Below are 24382 nucleotides of genomic sequence, written 5' to 3' on the forward strand. Positions count from 1 at the left end.
TACCTCAGAGTTCCTTTGCCTTTTCGGTTTTTCAAAACCTAACAAACCTTTATATCAAATTCTCTCTGTTAAAATAGTCAGTGTGGCTTCTGTCTCTTGCCTGGAGCCTGGGTGAAGCTGTTCATGCTCAGCATATCTACACCTGTTCCTGCTGTGACCTCAGAAGGGATTTCTCCTCACCACTTGCTGCACCAATGAGTCCTGGGGTAATTAACACCTCTGGTTCTGTACCACCTCCACAGAATCCTCCACATATTGAATAAGCTGATGGTTTCGCTATCTGGGGCTCAGTGGAGAGAAGGACCAGATCTCAGCAGTTTCAAGCATGGCTTCTCTTCTCTGTCTTTTGCTATTTTGTTCTAATTCCTATCTCAAAGGACCCACACTCATTTTGGTTTAATTCAAGTGTCCAAGTACCCTCTACCCTTGACCATTTTATCTGTCTCCTTCAGGTATCCCATGTTTCACAAAATATGCAGTTTTTGAAAATTTTCTCATACATAACAAGCACAGCAGAGGGACAGTAACCATAGTACACAGTATTTATTAAGCATTTATCATAAACCATAAAGGTGAGAGATCCTCCTTTAATCCTCAAATCAATCTTATTTTATAGGTGAGAAGGCTGAGACAAAGACAAGTACAATCATTTTCTCAGGGCCTTAGACAAAACCAAGATTTGGCCCAAGGCAGACTGACCTATCGCTTCCTTAATAACCATCAGAGTAACATTAACTAGGGAGATATCAGTTGATTTTCAAAAGACAATGGGGCTATGAAATCTTAACTAGAATTACATTGGGGTAGGTGTGCATGTAGAAAGTATATAAGCTCTAGATTTTGAGTGGCATGAATATTTAGAATTTGGGAAAGAAAAAAAAAATCATCTGTGAGGCTTTTCTGCAACATTGTAAAACCAGAGGTCAAGAGTGGGGGAAGGGAGGCACTGTCATAGAGAAAAATATATACAACTGCCCATTTCTCTTGGCAGTACCTGGATGATTGCTAGCTCCTGGCATTAATCACCTGTCAGAAATTACCTTCCCCACACCTGACACCCCTACCTTGACAATTTTTGCCTCCTTGCTCATGAGTGATGGGATGATGGTTAGGCCCTATCCATCATGCATTTTGATCAGACTGTCATTCCTAGGTGACTCACATATCCTGGCTGGGACTAGGCCCCAAAGATGTCAGCCCCAAAGTGATATCTTGTGATGGTTGGGTACATGGTTCTGGGAGCAGATTGATGGTAATCAGGGTTTGCTGTATGTCAGTACCAGGTTGCCTGCTATGACACATGAGCTGTGCACTCATATAAAAGTACACTGTATAGATGATGCTGGCCTGGGCATATCTCTTTAGCATAAGGATGAGCCTAATTGGATAAGTGCTCAGCTGTGCCTCTTTTGAGGTCAAGGACGGGTCAGAGAAGGACAGAACTCTAAACTAGTAAGAAGGCAGAATTTCTATGTTGTGTGAACAAATGACTCATAATGCCTATTGATGCCAACCTTGGAAACACAAGAATTGAAAGTGTTAGAGAAGGTCTATAGGACTCTGAAGACCAAAACCCCAATGTAGAAAGATGGGGAGAGTGAAATCAGAAACATCCAAGAATGGACCTTGCTTTCAGAAGAAATAACAGTTTGCAGTTAGCATTATATGCTTTGGGTAATTAATTTCATAATTCAAGGTCAGTGAAATCTTTCTTCAATGAGGAAGACCAAAGACATTATGGTTATGATTATGATTATGATTATTATATTTTTAACCATTTCAGTGTCCCTGATTTGTAATCAGCATTAAGTACTGCTGCTCTCTTTCCTTCTTGAAACATTTTTCTCCTCCTCATCATCATTTATTTAATAACCTAGACCAACCTGAAATTCCTTCTCCTGTCTTGAATCCTTATTGAGCCATTCTTATTTAAATTTATTTTGTGGTTTTGGTCTTATTATATAACTCTGTACTTTATTTTCATAGTACACTTTACTAGGTATGTTTTATTGGGACAGGAGTTTTTATAAACCTGTCATCTAAATGTATCGTTGTGTTTGTACCATTTCTCTCCTAGTTGATTAGGAGGTTTTTGCGATTAGGGATTATATATTATATTTTATCCATTTAGCCCTAGTGTATACTTTGGGAATGTTTATTGATTGATAATATTTATGCTTTTGTCCCTGATAACACCTAACACAGGGCTAGGTACATGCTTATGGACAGGTTCAGGTAGGGACTGATGTCTTGTTTAGAACTGTGTCAGCAAGCCTTCCATAGGACATATTCTGCACCTCTTTCTAGATACACAGATGCTATTTCTATTCTCGAGGTCACGGAATCCAGCAAATTGAAAACATTTCTTGGGTCTTACTCAGTAAACTCTTTGCAGTTGAAATGGTATCTGTTTCAAATGCCACTTATAGAAGCCAATAATAATACAAGAGCTTGATCTTGACAGCAGAGAAATGTGTTAACTTTCCCAATGTGCCCTATTTACTGTAATCTTGAGTGAATTTCACTTTTTTTTTTTCTTCTTTACTACCACTACTTCAAACTCTCTCATTTGAAGAGTAATTTCTTTGGAATACTGCCCAGGTTAACCAGGGGCCTCTTTTCCCATTTTGGCTCCTAATGTTGTCCTTAAACTGTCCTTAATTTCTTCTTACTTTTCTAATGCTTACTAATAATCTCTTGTTCTTTTACTCTGTTCACTCCCTCACTCATTCACTCACACATTCTTTCACACACCAGCTGTTGCCACTGACACTCCTTGTTTTACCTTTTACTAGCTATGTGATTTTGGCTTTCTCTGTGACTCAACACATCCATAAAATATGGAAAATAACAGTTCTGCCTTATAGGGTTATTATGAAGAATAAATAGTTGTGTGTGTGTGTGTGTGTGTGTGTGTGTGTGTGTGTATGTGTGTGTACTGTCTAAGTATGTAGCACTTAGAATCCTATGGTCAAAATATCTGAGAAACCTTAAACTGAGCAGGTTAGCATTCCCTACTGTTCATACCCCATTCTGGGTTTTGAATCATCTCTCATGGATTACTGCTATAGGTAAGTATACCTAGCACATTCTAAGGTTTGTTATTTTTATATTCAGAGAGAACTGAACCAAATGCATTGGAAAGGGAATTCTAAGCTTCCAGAGCATTATACCACCCCATATAGGCCAACAACAGATTAATATTCCTCAAACACAACTTTTATCACACTATTCTCCTCACAAAGCTTCTCTGGCAAAGGGAAGAGAACATTATGGCAGAGGACTGGCTGATGTGCAAATCCAAAGAGCTCAGCATAAACTCAGCTTCCATGAAACACTTGCTCATTCGTTGATCTGCTAACTTGTCCATGTCAGATAATGTACAAGTAGCTCTGTCTGTGATCATGATGCCCTGCTGGGTGCTAGGAATAGCAAATCTGAGATGCAGAAAAATGTAAAGGGAGCAGATTAAAAAAATTTTTTTTTAATTAGCAGGTGTTAAGCTAGCATTCCCAAACTGACTCCTGAGGAATTCTTGGAATATTATATAAGGAAAGAAGAATCCTATGGTTAAAATATCTGAGAAACCTTAAACTGAGCAGGTTAGCATTTCCTATTGTTCATTATGGGTTTTGAATCATCTCTCATGGATTACTGCTATAATCACTTGCTTCGACTCTCTGCCTTTCATTCTTTCCCTTTCTAGTCCAACCCTTCTACTCTTTTTTTTTTTTTTTTTTTTTTAATTTTTTTTTTTTCAACGTTTTTTATTTATTTTTGGGACAGAGAGAGACAGAGCATGAACGGGGGAGGGGCAGAGAGAGAGGCAGACACAGAATCGGAAACAGGCTCCAGGCTCCGAGCCATCAGCCCAGAGCCTGACGCGGGTTTCGAACTCACGGACCGCGAGATCGTGACCTGGCTGAAGTCGGACGCTTAACCGACTACGCCACCCAGGCGCCCCCCAACCCTTCTACTCTTGACAGAAGAGTCTTTCTAAGACATAGATCTGGTCACACCACTTCCTTGTTTGAAACCATTGGCAGCTCCTCATTACCTATAGCATCGAATCCAAATTTCTTAGAATGTTTTACAAACACTTCAGGATCTGGGCCACAAACTGTGTTTCCAATCTCTTCTCCAATCTCCCTCTTCAAATATACCCTATACTCTGTTCACAGAGATTTGCAATTCCTTGACATTCCATGGACACCCATTGCTTCTGGTCATACTATTTTCACTGCCTGGAATGACATTATCTTGTTCTTCGTACAAACTTAGTTAATCCTCATAGCAACACTACAGGGTATGTACTATTATTATCCCATTTAACAGTTGAGTAAGCTGGGGTGAATAATTGTTGAGTAACTTGGTAGAGGTTATACAGGTCATAAAGTAATTGATTTGAACCCAGACAGTCTAGCTTTGAAGCCAATGCCTTTAAGCCTTTGGCTTCCCTGCATCTGGGAAGCTGACAGAGAGAGACAGGTAAACTACTAATCCAGTTCAAGTTAAGCTCCTTTTGACCAAATATACATTCTACTCCTCCTTCCAGAAGAAAACATAAATTATTATGTTTTCTCTTACTACGTGCATACATATAATGTTATATGTACACACCGTAACTTCTTATCGTCCTCAACAGCAATGCCTGTTCAGTTGTTTGCCCCACAGGGCTGTGAGTTCCTTATGAATAGAGATATTTTAGAAATATTCTGACATCAATCTCTATTTTAACAGCCAGGCACAACACCTTAAGTTTCATGTTAGGCACTTAAATCTTTATGGAGGTGAATTAAAATGAATCTGCTTGAAGGTAATAGGAGGCCCTGGTGACAGCTTGGTTATGATTCTGCCCAACAGTTCCCAGACACACGACTGATAAATGCAAACTCCTTGTCAAAAATGACAGTGTCTGGTAAGCTATGTGCTGCAAGCTTTTCTGAACTGTAAATGTCACAGCAAGGTTTAGAAATGTAACTCAAAATACTTTTGAGAAAGTCTACCTTAGTCAAGAACTCTTCCCCCCAAAGTGGCCTTGGAAAATCAATTTGGCTTCCTGTCTGAGATGTGTTGGTCACTTCTAATACATGTAGGTGTCTTTGGTATGCAGAAGCTCTTCCACAATCCTTTCAATATCAGAATCAATCCCAAGTGCCTAGATCTGGCTTCTGTTCAGTGTTGCAAGTCATGTGAAGAGCTCTCCAACAATCTAGAAGGCAAGATTCACACACACATTTGACATCTACTGAGCACCTCTTACACACTGGGCTCTGTTCTCAGGCCAAGGATACAGAAATGGACAAGACACAGCCATTATTCTAAAAATAGTTCACAATCTTACAGAAGGCAGGCAAGGAAGTCAATATTATGGTATGTCACATTGTAGAGCCATGTGACAGGCTGTTTAGAGAACAAGAGGGGGTCTCTAACCCTGTGGGATTAAGAGGCTTTCAAAGTAGCTTAGTTTTGTAGGGGATGCTTGGTTTGGGACTTTAAGGTAATAGAAATAAGTCAGAAAACAGAAAAATTCAATTGCATTGCTAATTCTTCCCCCCTATATCTCTTGAATGCGTCTGCTATTATCCCTTTTTTTGGTCTGCCAGAATAGCCTAAGTAACTGTTCCACCCACTTTCTCTATTGTCTTTCTTTTATTCATTCATCACACAAAGCCAGAACAATCTTTTTAAAACATAAATTAAGCCATGTTACAACTTTGCTTAAATCTAACCGATAACTTTTGATTGCACTTGGAATAAAACTCCTTGCTATGAGCTATAGGACTGCTTGATCTGAAGCTACCTCTTCACCTTCACCTCATGCTATGTCCTCCACACCATACTCCAGCCACACTGGCCTTTATTAATTCACCGAACTTTAGAAAATCTTCCATACTTAGAACTTGTATATGTTTTTTTCTTGGCCAGGAAGTCTTTGTCCCAGGTCTTCACCTGGCACATACCAAATGTCACCACCTCACACTCATCATTCCCTTTTGTCTCTATGTTAACCCTCTGTTTATTTTCCCTTCCCAGCACCTATCACAATCTATAATTATTTTATTTATATTTATTTATTTATTGTTGTTGTTAGTGTGTGTGGGGGTGTTCTGTTTCTTTGTTATCCCCACTCTACCATAAATTGCATGAGGCCTTGGATCATGTTGCCTTGCCCACCATTTATTATTAGCCCTTGGCTCAGTGTCTGACACACAGTATATACCCCCAAAATATTTATTAAATCAGTAAAGGAAGGCAAGGGGGCTTGCAGACACAGTCCACTTAAGATCTACAATAATTAATTGTGATACATTTGTGGTGATGGGGGGATGTATGAGTGTTAGGACATGAGATTGAAGAGGCAGCCAAGGGTTAGGTTGTGAAGAATCTTTTCTGCCATTCAGAGTAGTGACAACGTCATCCTCAAATGATGGGGAACTGCTGAGGAATGGTAGAGCAGTGAGTGTCTTGACATATAATGAAGTTTTAATGTTTTGTCCAAGGTTACCCATGTAAGAAAATATGATCTTGGGAACAAATAATGCTTAGCAATTGCCACTCACTTCTCTATGGACTTCTGCAGGATTTTGAAAGAAAATGCTTTATTCTACCATTGGCCTAAACACAGCAATCATTTCTTATTCCTTGATAATTGCTAACTATATTATTGCTTTTTTTTCTTCTTCCAGTGAGGGATAACTTTGGAAAAAGGCAGTAGGTAGAGCACTTTCTGATCCTATTTGTTAAATGGTACAAACATTCAAGAAAAAGTATGACCACTGTACACCATTCTTTGCCTCTATTCCCACCTGAAACATAAGACAAAATTTATATGTAATCACTTGTCATTTTCACACTCTGACAAACTCTTCTAATATTTCTATTACCAAAACACTGTAAAGTGTACTAAATACACATGAGATAGTGAAGATTTTATGTTGCTTTCTAAACCGACTCTATTGCAAAAGAACCAAGCTAGCCAGCTCGGTCTCCCAAGATATGTTTTTGCAAGGGTTCGGATAACATACAGTGTGTTCTGGGTTCTCCCTCTGCCCAACCCCAATTATTTGAACAAAGATGTCCTTTTGATTAATTTCTACAAGTTTCAGCTTTACTTAGGAAAGTCATCTGCTTTGGGTATTTTTCTAGGAAAAGCAACATGTTGAATCTGAAAAAAATTTTCACTTGGACAATATTTATCAAAAAGTAAATTATTAAGAGAGTCACATATTAATGACCTAAATGGAGTCCTATTATATCCTTAGAATATATCTGGTGTAATTGAGCAGTGCTACCTAAGAACCTGCTAATTTTAAACTCAGACCACAAGTTAACAAATTTGCTAATACCCTTAAATCTAATTCCTGGCAATGAATTATATATATATATATTTTGTCTTTCCATCATTTACACCAAAGTTTTTAGAAATTCTACTAATAGTTTGATAGTTTTTCTACCAAATTTAAACAGAAATAATTCCAAAGTATTAAACAGAAGATTTGATTTTTAGCTTTTATTAGCCATAGTTTTTATATCTGAGACACTTCTAATACCTCTTGCATCCTCATCAGAATCTAAACAGTTCCAAAGAATATGTACAAATACTCAACTTAAACACCTCCTTCCTACCTGGTCCCCAAAGCAAAAGATGGTAATTGTTTGGGGACAATTTCTCTTCAGGAGACCATCTGGATCTACTCCTTGGGGCAGCACAACAGACCTTTGTTCTTGATTATCTTATCAGTTGCTCTAGTTGGATGCATCACATAGAAAACTTTCCTATATGAAAAACTAGAGGAATTCAGGATCAAAATACGGGCCTTTTGCATATATTTTATTGGAGTCCAAATTCATATTAGATTTCACAGGATATAACATATCTGGACCTATAAGGCTATGAAACACTTTTGCTTTTAGTGCTATGAATTTCTCAACAAGATTTGAACATTTCTGCTACAGTAAACATTTAGCTGCACTAAAGTAGTTCCCACAAGGTAGCTCACTGTGTTTCCATCAACACTGAGCATGCTCTTCACTCTGGAAGAAGGTGAAAGTCTATGACATGGTAAGTGGGAGTGGGGAGTCCAGACTTCACTTTCCACTTTCATTTTTCAAGAGCAAACCTGTTATTGTCAAGTAACTCTGAAATTCCACTTTGAGATGAAACTGAAATTGAGCTCTGAAAACCTCCACTGAAAAGCACCAAATTACAGATGAATTTATGTTTAAATACCAGACTCACTTGCTTTCTGATAATTCCTTATAGATGAAGAGAGGGAAATGTGTGCGTGGAATCTGGGATGACCATTTAGCCCATCCCTCTTTCTCCAGTCATAACCTTATTGATTTCCCCAACACTATGGCATTTTATATGCCATAAGTAGTATGTGTATCTTCTATTGGCAAGTTGTTACAGGCCATACAACAAAGAGTGATGTTTAAATGATCTTCCTTTCATTTAACCTAGCTAAAAATATTGAATATTTCAATTATCTAAACATGATACAATGTTGTATTGAATATGAATGTTTAGAATGAAATTAGAAGGTATATCACAGATTTCCCATCCAAGACCATACCAGATGGCTTTGGAAGGAAAAGACAGTAAGAAGCATGGCTAGTTTGGGAGAAGGAGCATTTCAATTCCAATAAAGCATTTTGGGAAGTATGAGATTTTTATAAATCTCCTACTATAAAACCCTTTCTTAAGTGAACCCAAATATTTGGTTTACACTGAAATATTTATTGTTAAATTACTTAGTTCTCATAATCAGAAGATAGAACACTTCTTTTAAAACAATGACTTCTTTTAATCTTATTTTAAAGCCAATTCTAAGTCTTAGTCAATTAAATAGGCTCTGCTAACAGGTACATTCCAGGCTACAAAGACAGCAGATAGGAAATGACCAACTCAGGGAGTGCTATGAGAGAGGACAGTGTTGATCATTTCCTTCTGGCCTCTCCATGTCCACTCTGAGTTCTTCTCCTATCCTACTCTGTGCCCTGTAAGGCTGATACATGTGGACAGCACTGACAGGTGCCCTTGCCCACAGGCTTTCAGTTGGTTCTACCAATAAGAGGCACTAGCAGTTGACAGAGGGTGGGAAGAAATAAAAATGAGAGAGGTTTCTCTCAGCTCCACCCCTGCCAGGTCATAGTGGGCTGGCCTAGTCTCTATACCAGACGGTAATTCTTTCTACACAGCGACCCTCAGTGGGTTTTTGAAACTGTTCTTCCCTGTTACTTTTTCAGAGTAGTAACTGTGCCCACTACTATTAGACCCTAGGTCCTGTACAATTTATTTTTCCAAGCCCCATCCTATCTTTGAAATATTTCTATACTACACTCAACTCAATTATGAAGTTTGAATGTGCCTTTTCTTTCTTGCTGATAAAAAGACCGGAGGGCTCATGAACTAGTAGTACAATCACATTCTCAGAAATGTGGCAGGCTCAAGGTCCTTTTGCACAAACTTTTAAAAAATATAGACTTCATGTTTAATAAAAGTTTTAGGTTTGTGCAAAATTGAGAGGAAGATACAGAGATTTCTCATATATCCTCTGTTCCCATCCATGCATAGCCTCCCCCATCATCAATATCCCCCACCAAGTGATACCATGCTTTCACAGAAAATGAATATAGAAAAAATATAATGATTGATGCATGCCATTATACATTCATCCAAACCCATTGAATGTACATTACCAAGAGAGAACCCTAATGTAGGCTGTGGACTTCGGCTGATAATCATGTGTCAATGTAGGTTCATCAATTATAACAAATGTACCATTCTGGTGGGGGATGTTGATAATGGGAGGGGCTATGCATATTTAGGGGCAGAAGGTATATAGGAAATCTCTGTACTTCCTCTTAATTTTGCTGTGAACCTAAAACTGCTCTAAAAACACAAAGTCTTTAGAAAAGAAAAACATTAACAATTTATTTTAAATTTCAGGAGTTTATAAGAAATTCAATGATGTTGGGGTGCCTAAGTGGCTCAGTCAGTTAAGTGTCTGGCTTTTGGTTTCAGCTCAGGTCATGATATTGTGGTTTCATGAGTTCAAGCCCTGCATCAGGCTCTGTGCTAGCAGCGTGAAGCCTGCTTGGGATTCTCTGTCGCCTCTTTCTCTGCCCCTCCACCACTTGCATTGTCTCTTCCTCTCTCAAAATAACAAATTAATTTAAAAAAAAGAAATTCAATGATATCTATATTTCCACTACAGAATAAAATCTTCTGCCTAAATGAGAGACAATAAGGAAGAATTGAGAATAAACCCAAAGGGATATACAAAACCAACAAATTCCTGTTTTCCTGTTGGTGGAAGTGTTTTTAACAAAACTAGTTTCGATGGTCTGAAAACAAGAGAGAAGGCTCTGAGCATGCTGCTTCGCCATGAATCCTAGGACCCAAGAATATCTGGAATACAAGGTATCTGAGATATTTTCTTACATCCGTTTCCAGTTCTTGAATACCTGCATTGGCAATTCTGCCAAAGGATGGCTCAGCCTTTGTGAGCACATTTCTGGTACCTGGGAGCAACCTATAGCTTGAGGCAACTCAGTCCAATGTGAACTGATCTAATAATTTAGAAAACTCTTCCTTCCATTGAGCCTCAATCTGCCACCCTGTGGCTGCCATACACTGAATCTAGTTCAGCCCTGGAGGGCGGCATGGAGTGAGTCTAATCTGTCTTCCCCTGACAGCCTTTGCAAATGTGAAGACGGCAATCATGTTCACCCTACATTTTTTCATCCCTAGGCCCAAATCCCTAGTTCCCGGTGGTGGAGGCATGATCCTCTGGACATACACAATATTAATTTTATCAATGTGCTGAACTGAAAGTTGTGTTTGAGATGTGACCCGACCTAGCACAGAATGGTGCTATCCCCTTGTACATTCCAAATAGTGTATTTCTATCAATGCAGCCTCAAAATACATTATTTTTAAAACAGCCCCATTATACTGTTAAATGTTAGGAGTATGAAGGCATGGTTTTTAATATGATGGGTTAAGAGAACGTGGAAGAAGTTTTACAACATACCTACATATGTAGTGCATTCTATCAAAGTAGACAGAATGCTAAAATGATTAGGGTAGTAAAAACATAAATTGTGAAGTTTGAATTTCTTTGTGAATTTTTGTATACAAATTGGTGTTAAGGTGACTCACATAAAGGACCTAAGACATGGTGACAATCTGTCTTTCACCCAGTGCTAGTTCTCCTTTCCTAGGCATACAAGCTGTTTCAGAAACTCACCAGCAAAGTCCTATAGTCAGAAGACCTGAATTTCAGTCAAGTTCACTGAAGCCCTGAAGATCAATTCATCCTTTGGAATTATTCTCTGTAAATTGGAGATAATAAACTTTGCCGACTTGTGATTATGAAATTAGAGAGTGTCAGGGACAATGCTGTGTAGAATCTAAAGCTCAATGCAGACAAACACTCCCCATGCAAGAGGAAGAGCAGGGACAGCTACCATGGTGTTCTTACGGTTACGGGCAGGGGAAAAGTTCTCTATTTGGTAACACTGCTGACCATTACCTAGCGCAGGTCTTGAGAGACGTTTGTTCTTTTTCTGACTTTACATATACACTAAAAGCCTGGTAATAAGGTCAAAATTACTCCACATAATTACAGGATTTTGTTTTCTGCCTTTTAAATGGTCCATTTGCATACCAGAAGAAGCTTGATCATTGGTAAGAAGATAAGCTGAAAAAGAAGGAGAAGCTTTATGTCTAAACTCTCATTCATTGAGCAACCACATAAAAGTAAAGTAAGAGAAACCAACTTTTCTTCCATTCCTGAGCTAGAGAGATACATATGCTAATGTTCTGGCTACTCTGTCCATTGAGTTTACCAACACTCAGCAGGGCCATTTTAAAGACAAGCCTCTGTGGAAACAGGAAGGAATGGAGAGGCATTTTCATAAGCATGTTGAATGTTGGCACCAGTACAATGTGTCCTTTGAATCGACCTGAGCACAAATTGACAAGGGAAGGCTTTCTGGAAGACAAGAGGAGGTGTCTGTGCCAAGCTGCAGCTCACTGAAGGCTTCTCTACTAACTTCTCAACCTGTTTATGAACAGAGGACTATTTTTTTTTATGTGATAGTTTCTAAATCTGATATTTTCTATCTAACCAGGTGTAGAGATCAATGGAATCCTATTAATCCAATTGATATTTGACAGTTTTCAAGTAAAACTGAACCACATATGGAGTGCTAAAAGCATTCAGAATGATGCCTCAGTGCTGCCTAGAGATTCAGTGGTAGCTCAGAAGACCAAAAGATAGTTTCTGCAGTCATAGTGCCAACTTAATTACCACATTATTTAGACCAGGTTTAAATAACTTAAATGAGCTTATTTATTAGCTAGAATTGTCTAGAAAAAAAAGGAAAAGTTACAGCCATAGTCCAGTTCCTTTTAACACTCTCTCATCTGATTCTCTGTAGACCTTACAAGGTTGTCAGTATATGAATTACCATCCCTGTTTCCATATGTGTAATCTGAGTTCCAAAAGTATTAGACAGTTGCTTCAACACAAATGGAGTGTAAAATATATAGGTTTTCAAAAAGTTTTCTTGGAATGACTGAGTGGACTAAATGAGCAGTTAGCAATAGGCTCAGGTAGGGCTTGAGGCCAGCTCTGGGTTCCAAGTGTTTTCCCATTATACCACCATTGTTCAAATTTAAGAACTATGTAAACCATTTGCAAGGAAGGAAACTCTATTGGAATTAAATGTATTCTAATGTTATAATGGATAGTATGGCTCTGGTATTAACTTTCCAACATTCCTCAGTAAGAACCTGGTGAGATCATTTCACATTTTCTTTTGTCATTAAGGTTTTACATTGTCTGCTTGTTATATGCTCTTTGATTTTGCTTCATGCCATTCTGCACTTCACTTACAGCTTCCTCTTGTCATTAGCTTTTCAGAGCAATTGCAGAGAATTCTCCAGCCTTCCTTCAGCAATTGTGTCTCGTTCAGATTTTAAATTGATTTTTAGCTATTCACACTCTGACTGCTAGTGTTCCTGCCTTCACAATTCATGATACTAGAACAGAGGGACAGGCTGTTAAACATACTGACTACAGTAACCTTATTTCTGTGTTTGTCCTGTGCTACAATCCCATTTTGCATCTTTGTATTTTGTGATCCACATTTCTGTACAGGTGCTGCCTTATGGAGTGTTGGGAATGAGGGGCAGGGTGACCACACTCTACTCCTCTGGTAGGGAACACTTGGAAGAAGTCTCAGAATAAAATAGGCCTTTCCTTGAAGCATCTGATACATGCTCCTTTCTCCTTTTGCCCATAATAGGGGATGTGGGCATTCCCTACTGTGGCACGTTTTTAGGTAATTGATGTTGCCACTTCAGATTAAGATGAAATTTTGGGTGTCAGCTATGAACTGCTTCAATGGCTGTGATCAGTTAGCTCTCAGTTTACCAATTTGTGTTCCACTGAGTTGAACAGTAAAAATCCTTGGTAGTTTACCTGAAAGGCCATGAAGATGACTTATGGGCCACAGCACACAATATTTCTTTTCTGTACTTTATCTAGACAAATAAGTGCTTATAACTCTGGATTCAGGAAAGACTGTTTATTCTTCAGAACTGACATCCCATTAAAAAGAAAATAAAGTAAGCATCAGGATTAGTCCCCTAAGCTTCCATCAACAATTTTGCCATGAATGTCTGTGTGTTTTTCCCCTGTCAGCTCCTGACACCCAAAATGCATTTTTCTATAGAAAATATCATGTTACTCTTTTTTCTCCCTTCTACATTTGCCAGTCTTCCCTGACCTCTCACAAAAATCAAGACTTACATCTTAAAAATCACAATAAAAGAATAAGAAATGAAAACTCTTGTGGAGTCAGAGTGATGGCAATACCTTTAGCAAAAACCTTGGAAAAGAGGGACCTGGCACAGTCAGGCTGAGCACAATGACTTTAGGGAACCAAGGAGAAGTACGAGCTGAGGGAAAAACAAAGCTCTGTTTCACAGTGCTAAACAAATTTTACTGGAATAGGCAGCTTCTTCCTTATACTTACCAATTATATCAGCCTTTTAGTTATCACTTATGTGAAATGAAGTCAGAGAAACAAGGATACATTTTAGTTAGTCAAGTATATATAATTCAATGTGTCTAAGTCCTAGATTGCAGGAGAAAAGAATTTGGAAAACCAAAAGGCTTGTTATAGTAGGTAGCTCACTAGCTAGGATCTGGGAGATAGAATGGCTATGACAGATCTGGATTTTATCTGGGGATTTAATACCAAATCACCTAAATTTGTTCTTTACACTGAGCAACTGAGATTGAGGACAAAGTCATTGCTCTTTTCAGGCTGTCCCTGGTGCTTGTTTTTAACTGATAGCAATTGGATAAAACTGTTTGAAACGGGAGCTTTGTTATCCCCGTTTCTGGTCCACAGCCCTAAGGGATGGTCCTATTAGATCCTGTTGGGTGATCATAAAGAGAGAACCCATCTTGTCTTTGACTCCAAGGAGAACTCAGGAAGGTAGATGGGAAGAACAGAACACACCTTTTGTTAAGAAAGAAAATACAGATAAAGAAGATGTGGTATGTGTATGCAATGGAATATTACTCAGCCATTAAAATAGGATGAAATCTTGTCATTTGTGACAACATAGATAGACCTAGAGGGTATTATGTTAAGTAAAATAAGTCAGAGAAAAACAAATACCATATGATTTCACTAATGTGTGAAATCTCAAAACCAAAACAAATGACAAATAAGCAGGAAAACAGGAACAGACTCATAAATACAAGAGAATTGGCGGTTGGCAAAGGAGAAGGGGAGGCAGGATGAGCGAACTAGGTACAGGGACTAACAGATACAAACTTCCAGTTATAAAACGCATAAGTCACAGAAATGAAAAGTACAGCATAGGGAATATAGCCAATAATATTGTAATAGTGCTGTAAGGTGATAGGTGATTATACTTACAACAGTGAGCACGGAGTAATGTATAGAATTTTTGAATTACAGTGTTATAAACTGAAACTAATATATTAACTATACTTCAGTAATAATAAAAAATTGAAAAAAAGGGTACAGATTTTTATCAGAGCACAGGATGCTGCAAGACAGAGGCAGGTGTTCTAAGCGGCCTGGTATCAAGTGATTTAAATTTGTTTGCTGTTGTTGTTTAACTTTTATTTATTTTGAGATAGAGAAGAGAGTATGAGTCAGGCAGGGGCAGAGAGAGAGAAAATCCCGAGTCTCTGCACTAAAAAGTATGGAGCCTGATGCAGGGCTCAAACCCACAAACTACAAGATCATGACCTGAGCTGAAATCGGACGCTTCACTCACTGAGCCACCCAGGCACCCTGTTTGTTGTTCTTACTGATCATTTGTATTCCAGAATTCTTATACAGTAAACATATGTTCCTTACATCATTAAAAGGAGTAGTAAATTGAAATGGGTATTTGCAGAGTGTGTCTATAATGTTGCAATACTTAGGAAAATAATTCTCTATGAGGATTACCATACAAGTCATTCTGATGTCATAAGTCACTCTTACTGCTGCTAAGAGCCTAAAATCTGAGTTTGAAATTGGCTATGTTTTTCTTCAGGAATTTCATAAATACTGACCACTACCATGTGGCAGATACTTGTGTGAGCCCTGGATATATGATGAACAGGCACAGTCCTCAGTGAACTTACAGGAGCTAAAACTGGCAGGCATCACTCAGTTTCCTCTCTTGTAACATGGAAATAACCACATTTCAGTAGGTCATTGTGAAGATTAAATTATTTAACATATGTGAATTCACCAAGGGCAGAGCAACTATTCAATTAAATGTAGGATCTGAGAGTGTTTGAAAGCAAAGATGAGCTATTAGAATTTCAGGAGATAAATATTAGCTTACTAACAGAAGACACCTGGTATGAAACCCATGTATCTATGTTACTTATTATGAGTTTATGAGAAAACACAGTAACTTGTTCAAATATAAGCTGTTGAATTTAGCTCCTATTTTTATTTACCTTTCCCACAGACCTATTGGTACGAAATATCCAAGTGATAGAATGCCGTTAACACTCACTTCTTTTCACCTGAGGGGCAAGTCAGTTTCTAGACATCCCAACTCTTCATGGTTCTACCTAGAAGATCAGATAGATGTCTTGGGAAAATTAACAAACTATTTCACTAATGTCTTTCTATGGTTTTAGCCACAGGCTCCTTTTTCATGGCAGCCTTTACATAGAGCCATGCGAATAGCAAACCACGTAGAAATGAATGAGAAAATGAAGACATTTAAAAAAGAAAGTCCATGAAAGGTGGCTATAAAAAAAGGAGGTTCAGATTTCCTTTTGCGGAAAACACATTTTAATTTCCCCCAGTCACTAAATTAAGTCATTCTACCCTGGGAAATGTTGTACCATTTTTCTCTCTGAAAGCTCCTTAAAAAAATAAAACAATCTTTTTAAAAAAAATCATTTTTCTTAAACTGACTCAGATAAATTCACCATCCAAACCCTCTTTTTCTGCATCTCCTCTCCACACTAGGTTCCCTGGGGCAGAGAGTTGTTTCCCAGAGTACCCAGGAAGCTCTGCCAGGTACTCAGCCATTGGGCTTCCATGCACAGCAGAAGCCTCTTGTGTAAAATGAGTGCTTCCTTTCCAGCGGTCACAGAGCCTTTAGGACCCAGCCATGCACTGAGTAAGAATTGTGGCCGGCAGCTGAGCGGTGGAGTGTGGTACAGAGAAAGTGAACTAGGGGTTTTGGGTCAGGGGCCATCAATAGATGTACAAGTGGTTAAAAAACTTCTTTAAATTCTTGTAACTATATATTTCCACAATCTGTAAAATGGGAAGAATATTGTCTACTTCCTAGGGTTATGACTAGGATTAAATGAGAAAACATAGGTAGACAGTAAGCCTGGACAAATACTAGGTGATTTTTAAAATCTTAGTATTGCCTGGTACTATGGACTGAATTGTGTCCCTCCCCCAAATTCAAATACTGAAGTCCCAACCCAGTGTGACTGTATTTGGAGATACAGCTTTTAGGAGTAATTAAGGCTAAATAAGATCATAATAGTAGGATCCTACTCCTATAGGATTGGGGGCCTTGTAAGAAGAGGAAGGAAACACTTAATATAAGATCTATTGTCTTAGAAATGTTTAAGTATACAATATGACATTGTTAACTATAGGCACTATGCTGATGGTAAAACTCTAGGACTTTTTTGTCTTGCATAACTGAAACTTAAAACCTTTTGACTAATACCTCCCTGATTCTCCCTCCTCCTAGGTCCTGGCAACCACCATTCTACTCTTTGCTTCTGAGTGTGACTATTTTAATTAAGAGTTCTTATTATACATACATACATAATAATAACAATAATAATAAATAGAACAGGAGGAAACTTTTAGATGTGATGAATAGATTTATGGTATAGATTGTGGTAGTGGTTTAATGGGTGCATACTTATTTCCAAATCGATCAAGTTGTATACATTTGGTACATATATGCACAGCTCTTCGTGGTCAATCACACCATGACAGAGTGGTTAAAAAAAGAAAGAAGAAGAACAGCACAAGCACAAAGGAAAGGACATGTAAACACACAGCAAGAAGGTGGTTGCCTGTGAGCCAGGAAGAGAGCTCTCACCAGAATCTGACCATATTAGCACCCGGATCTCAGGCTTCCTTGCAAAACTGAGAGAAATAAATGTCTGTTGTTTAAGTCACCTAGTCCATCTATGGTATTTTATTACAGTATAATCTTGCACTTACTCCTTTTGCCAAACATACCACCTTGAAATTCTCTTCCTTCAGCTCTTACAACTAGTATTATGCAGTTGTTAAGAGCCACTCTAGACATTTACCAACCGTGTGACCTTGGGCAATATGTTTAACCTCCTTCTGCCTCAGTTTCCCATCTTTGAAGCAGGTTAATAATAATACCAACCATATGGGGTTGTTGTAGAGATGAATTTAGTTCATGGACATTCTGAATGAAAGGCAGATAAATAGCAGATTGTCATTCCTAGAATGTAAATCCTGTAATAGCAGAAACATTCGTTTTTGTTTTTTTTTGTTTTTTTTTGTTTTTTTTTGTTTTTTTTTTGTTTTTTTTTTTGCTTCCCAATGTATCTCAAGCACCTGGAATTGTGTTTGGCACATAGTCACACTACATAAATATTTCAGAGTGATTGAATCAATGGTCCTCCCACCTTTCTGACTGGCTTTCCAAGCTGTCTATAATTTGACCATACTTAAGCTTTCCAGCCTTATTTCCCTTTCTAATCAACTCAGAAATGTATAGCTATATTGACTGACTAGATATTTTTTTGTCTAAGTCCTACATTTCATATTTTATTTTCCTTGTTCCACCTATTTCTTCTACTTGCAATGTCTTGCCAATTTCCAACCTACCTCAGCCTCCTAAGTCCTACCCATCTTCAAGAGCATCTCAAACTGCATTCATGTTAGTAAGTGTTTATTAGATTTGATAGACCATCCTAACTTCCAGAAGATTCTTCAGCTCCCCTTTATATTCGCTATCTCTTACAAAGGTAAATGTGCAACTCCTCTACTTCCTGCTGCACACACAGACACACATAGTCACAAACATAGCATCCCAAAGGCTCCTTAAGGAACAGGAAGTGGGATTCTCAGGGTCTTACCTCCTCAGACCCTAAGAGCCCTCTCTGCTCTCAAATGGAAACATCTCATAAGGCCTGGTTTGGATTTCTTCAGCACCTCTTCACAACTTTCCCCAAGGAGTACTACTTTACCAAGACAGAGTAGAAATATCTAGACAAGGTTATCGTACATTAGAATTCACTGCTTCAGTTTGGGGAGTACTTTCTAATACAATTTGAGATGACCTTAGGAGAAACACAGAAGGTTATAAAGTTAGAATTGATTCTCAATGTGTGGAAGGTGATGCTCACAGATGAAGAGGATGCCCCCAACACCTTAGTTCTTTTCTCTCCCCTCCTCTACACAATCAAGTTCATGACTGCCTAGTGCATCCCTGGAAAATGAACAGGCTCTTTCTATTCTGAAAGTCATCAGAGATTATGCCAAAATTTAATGAAAAAGGGGCAAGAGGACAGAGAACAGAAGTATCTGAGAGACCCAGTTTCCTGCAGTAGCTTGGCCTCCATGGAATTTGGATAGAAAGCTCTATAATAAGTTTGATATGTTTTTATTTTCTTCTCTCCCATGACTGTTCTGCTACCTATTCCCCTCCCTGAGATGTGCCCCCCCCCCTTGTTAAAGTATATTTGTTTGATCAAATCCTAAGCCTGCTTACACAAACAGAAGGTGGAGGTTAATTAAGCATAGCTATTTGTTCTTCTGGGGAGACGAGAGGCTCTTCTCTACCAGTGCCCCCCAAAGACAACAATGATATCATTTCTACGTTCTTTTTTAATCTTTTTAAAAAAATGTCTATTTATTTTTGAGACAGAGTGTAAGCGGGGGGGAGGAGCAGACAGAGAGGGAGACACAGAGTACGAAGCAGGCTCCAGGCTCTGAGCTGTCAGCACAGAGCCTGACATGGGGCTCAAACTCATGGACCATGAGATCATGACTTGAGCTGAAGTCGGACACTTAACCAACTGAGTCACCCAGGCAACCCTCATTTCTCAGTTCTTAGAGCCTTTCCAACTTCTCACAGTTGTGAATGGATGCATTCTGAGGACACAGTTGCCACCTACTGGATTAAACATGCCTTTTCACCGTGGTAAATGGGTTGGAGTATAGTCTCATAATATCCAGAGACCTGAGGCTGTGGCTACAAAGTTGCTCCAATTTGCTCTCTGGGTCTGTCTCTGTTTGGCTACATTAATTCTGAACTAATTGTTGCCTTATCTAGGAATCTGATGAGTATCATAATTAAAGCACCTAAACTTGGGGCGCCTGGGTGGCTCAGTCAGTTGGGCGTCCGACTTCGGCTCAGGTCACGATCTCACGGTCCGTGAGTTCGAGGCATGCGTCGGGCTCTGGGCTGATGGCTCAGAGCCTGGAGCATGCTTCCGATTCTGTGTCTCCCTCTCTCTCTGCCCCTCCCCCGTTCATGCTCTGTCTCTCTCTGTCTCAAAAATAAATAAACGTTAAAAAAAAAATAAAAAAAATTAAAAAAAAGCACCTAAACTTATTTTTCCTGCCAGAATATTCATATCAACATTCCATTAACTCCCAGAGAAGGTAGACATCACACATAATTAGAAGCATTGCAATAATGCCAACCTACATTGATCTCATGTATTCTAGTGTACAGGGAACTTTCATACCTATAACTGCAGATTACACTCATTATAACTCACTCCATAAGGAAAGCCTGGAGACTATAATTAGCCCTTTTACAAATAAAGATTCTTAGGTTGGCTAAGTGATTTTGGCTTATAAAATGGCAGAAGCAAATCTTCTGTTGAATAAACAGAGGGAAGGATCTCTTAGGAAGAGAGTGGGAAAATGTAAGTAGGTCCCAAAGAAGAATTTTATGAGGTGTTAGACAAAAAAAAAAAAAAAGAAAGAAAGAAAGAAATCTGATTTACCTTGTATCAGATTGATTTAATTAATGTGTAAAGATTTCTAAATGAAATAACCTGTACCAGTCACCTTTCTGGTCTCTTTCAGTCTATTGATAGCCTGCCTGCCCTTCTGTTCTTACCACCACCAATATGCTGCAGGCACAGAAATCCAACCTAATAGTATTATGTCACGTCATGTCATCTTGGATCATATCCTATCATTTCTCCTGTGTAAAACCCTCTGATAGCTTTCCATTGCTCTTAGGATAACGTCCATGCCTTCACATTGCCGGTAATGAGAGCCTGCACATTCCCATCCCTAAAGGTCTGTTTCTGCTCTATCTTATCTCCCATTCATCCTCGCTCTCCCCAGTCCAGCCATACCTTCAGTTCTTTGAGTACTACTCCCCCTCCACATCCAGACTCAATTATAACTTCCTCTGGTAAGTATTTCCTGACCTTCCTAACTAGGATGAACAACACTCTTATGGGTTTGCATAGTCCCATGTCCCTGCCCTTGGAGAGCTTAGTAATTTCATGTTTATTTGTGTGATTAGTTGATCCATTTCTTGTTTTTCAACTACATGGAGAGGTAGAGGTGACCAGTTGGGCTCACTGTTGTATCCCCGTACCTGCCACCACACCTGGCATAAGTAGGCACTTAATAATTAATATTGACTGAATGAATGAACAAATGAGCAAATAAATGGAGAATGAAGGTGATCCTTCAAACTAATCCTCATTAACATGAAAATTCAATAGAAAGCTATGTCCCTCTTGGTAAGAATCCCATCTACTTCTAAATTTGTTAAAAAATGTTTATAAGTAAGAGTTTAGTCTTAAAGAACTACTAAGGACTTATGTAAATGTCTCCTCTTTTTTCATTTTCACTGGGAACAATCTACCTGGCCCTTTTCTTCTCCCTATCCCTCACTTTAGGAAGTAACCAAACCATTTTCTTTAAATGGCAGTGAAATACTGCTGGTGAGTAATTCCCTAGCAGGCAGCTCTTCAGGATCAAAAACACTGCTCAAGTGCCCACCTGTGTGTGGGTTTTAGAATCACTCATCCTAATACTTGCAAGTGAGGACCTCAGTGGGGTCAGATGTTGAGCCTCTGAGGAAATGACCACCTTCTTCCAACTTCCCAGCTCTTTGTTAAGAACCCTACCTTGAGCTTATTTATACTGAGAAAAGCTTTTTCAGCAGACACACACCTCTTCCTGAACATCCTGAGAGTGAGCTGTGGGGTTTCCTCATGAAAGGGTCTGTTCATGCAGAGCTCAGTGAGTCTGACTCAGAAAGAAAAATGAGTAAAGGAACTTTTTCCCCCCAAAACACAGCTCTGTCCAAAGAATGTGCTGATAGAAGAGAGTTTTAAGGCAAAAGAGGCAAAGCAAATAAGAGGAAATGATCCAAAACCATGTTGAACAGAGTTTTCTTTCCAAAAGCAGATATGAGGGGCGCCTGGGTGGCTCAGTCGGTTAAGCGTCTGACTTCGGCTCAGGTCATGATCTCGTGGTCTGTGAGTTCGAGCCCCGCGTCGGGCTCTGGGCTGATGGCTCAGAGCCTGGAGCCTGCTTCCGGTTCTGGGTCTCCCTCTCTCTCTGCCCGTCCCCCATTCATGCTCTGTCTCTCTCTGTCTCAAAAATAAATAAACGTTAAAATTTTTTTTTTCAAAAGCAGATATGAATGTATATTTTTCTGTTGGATTCCTTCAGAGAGAGAACTGGAGCTCAGCAGATTAACTGGCAGATTAACAATGGTCTTTAAGTTGCTAATTCTTGGTGAAGGGAAAGAAGACTTGAAATCGGCTAATTTGGGGCTGTTGTTGGTTAAGGCCAACATATTTGTGTCAGGAGTCAGGAAAGGATTAACTTTCCACTTGATCTGTGGATGTGCCTCAGGGGCAGCGAAGTTTTGAAGGAAACAGACCATTGGAGGATTTGTGTTTCGCTCCATCAGTTTGGACCTAAGAATCTAAGAAGACGCTTGTAGCACTGTCTTTCCTCTTAGCAGATTTTTTGCTCTGAATCATCGCAACATGTAAAGCCCTGACACCTAGGATATCCTGAGGGGGAAAGCAAGAGAGAAGGATGTAATTGTACCAATTCATCTGGCCAGGAGACTGAGGGCACAATGTCCTTTGGGCAGAATAAATTGTTATTTTGGGACCTTGTGTTGATCATTTTGGCAGTAGTATCCTGGAGGGACAAATCCAGAGTTGCAGAAAGATGTTTGGGTGCCTGGGGCAGGAAGTCAATTAGTTCTAAAGCTCTCCTTTTTCCCACCCATATTTACACAGGGTGAATATCCATTAGAGTTCCAATTTAATGAACTGGTGTCTGGTTTACACCAGTTTAAAAAGCTTATGATTATATTGCCCAATTTAAAAAGCTTATGATTACATGCATGTAAATAAAAATAAATTATTACCTTTTATAGTTTGCAGTATTTCATTCACAGCAAAATGCTGAAATCAAAAAAAATGTATGTATGTGTGCCTGTTCTGTAGTTGCCCAATGTTTCATGATATTTAAGTTCTGGTTCTCTTTGTCCCCAGTTTCTCTTCCCATATTTGATAAAAATCTTCACTTATTGTGTTTTAGAAAGAAACATTTTGTTGTTGTTGTTGTTGTTGTTGTTGTTGTTGTTTTATTTCTACAAGGCCATTTGGGTCTTATTTCCAATTACCATTGTAACACAACCTTGAATTTCTAGCTGCCATCCACCATCATTGTAAAGCTTAACACACTTCTCAGATTTAAAGGCTAAGAAATTCACAATGTAAGCACTTTCAACTCTGAAAGCAAAGAAACAAATGCTCCACCAATAAAATCTACTTTAGGAAATTTTCTTTTCTGGAAAGTCTTATTTCACTGTCCTAAATCTTTCAGACCACTATAGCTATATACCTTACTCTCTAGTCAGGCCCACCTGTCTGAGCTGTGGCCATCACACATGGCCCTGAGGTGAAACACAACAGAGACGGCAGCAGTATACGAGGTACAAACTGAACAGCAATGTCCTGAATCATTCAAGTTCACCTGGAGGATGGGGGTGTGGAGATTGAAGTATTGGGGCTATGTGACTCTATTTTTTTTTTCCAGCTAATGATCTTATATTTTCTAAAGATTGTTGTCTACCAGCTTATGTTCCACTCTTCCTGCTCCTTTTCCTCCCCTTACCTTTCTAGACCATCTCTAATTAATGCAATAAAAGATCCACCACAATGGAAGTCGTGATGGAGGCTCTGGACTGGGCAAAGCCCTAATACAGAGGCAAAGTGCTCAAGGGACTGTGGAAGGAGAAAGATAAATGAGGTTTCTGTCCCCCCAGAATATGGACAAATGCCACCACATACAGCAAAAGACAGAATGGAGTTAACCACAGGAAGACAGGACTATTTCTTTTTTGTGTACTTTAGCACACACCTTTCATATGTAATCAACTGAAATAAAATAATATTTGCCTCACATTTTCCATTATATAATAGGTTTTTTCCTACATTCATGTAGAAAATGTTTGTCCTTCCTGGTTGGCATAACCTGCCTAATGCAATCTCTTTCATCTCTGTTGATATTGACCTTTCACCTGAGATACATTCTTCCTGGTGTGACCCATTCCACATGTCATTAGAGCATCTCAATGGTTAAATTTTTACATGATGGAGAATGTATCATTGAAGAGCAAACATTTTTGAGATTTTTTTGGATCTGTTTTAAAACTGTAGCTTGGATATTATCAGATTCATATGTTTACACTGTGCTGTGTCCCATGCAACTTGTAAATATTTGATAAATGTTACCTTTTAATTCCTGATAACATTATGAAAGTGTTAAGAAATGTTGTGGCCGA

The 24382-nt window shown here is 38.8% G+C and overlaps 2 long non-coding RNA genes across 3 annotated transcripts in view; one reads left to right on the forward strand and one right to left on the reverse strand.

Annotated features, from left to right (window-relative positions):
• Positions 1 to 24382, reverse strand: part of LOC122239468 — a 50103-nt gene that overhangs the window by 19108 nt on the left and 6613 nt on the right. The gene's annotated exons all lie outside the window — the stretch shown is intronic.
• Positions 1521 to 23991, forward strand: LOC122239467. Of its 2 annotated transcripts, none has more exons than XR_006218624.1 (3): positions 1521 to 1696; positions 10224 to 10429; positions 23721 to 23991. It is a non-coding gene; the product is annotated as an uncharacterized LOC122239467 (long non-coding RNA). The 2 variants fall into 2 exon arrangements; XR_006218625.1 differs by lacking the exon at positions 23721 to 23991 and adding an exon at positions 11233 to 11631.

The sequence above is a fragment of the Panthera tigris genome, chromosome B3 (assembly GCF_018350195.1).
Source record: "Panthera tigris isolate Pti1 chromosome B3, P.tigris_Pti1_mat1.1, whole genome shotgun sequence".
NCBI lineage: Eukaryota > Metazoa > Chordata > Mammalia > Carnivora > Felidae > Panthera > Panthera tigris.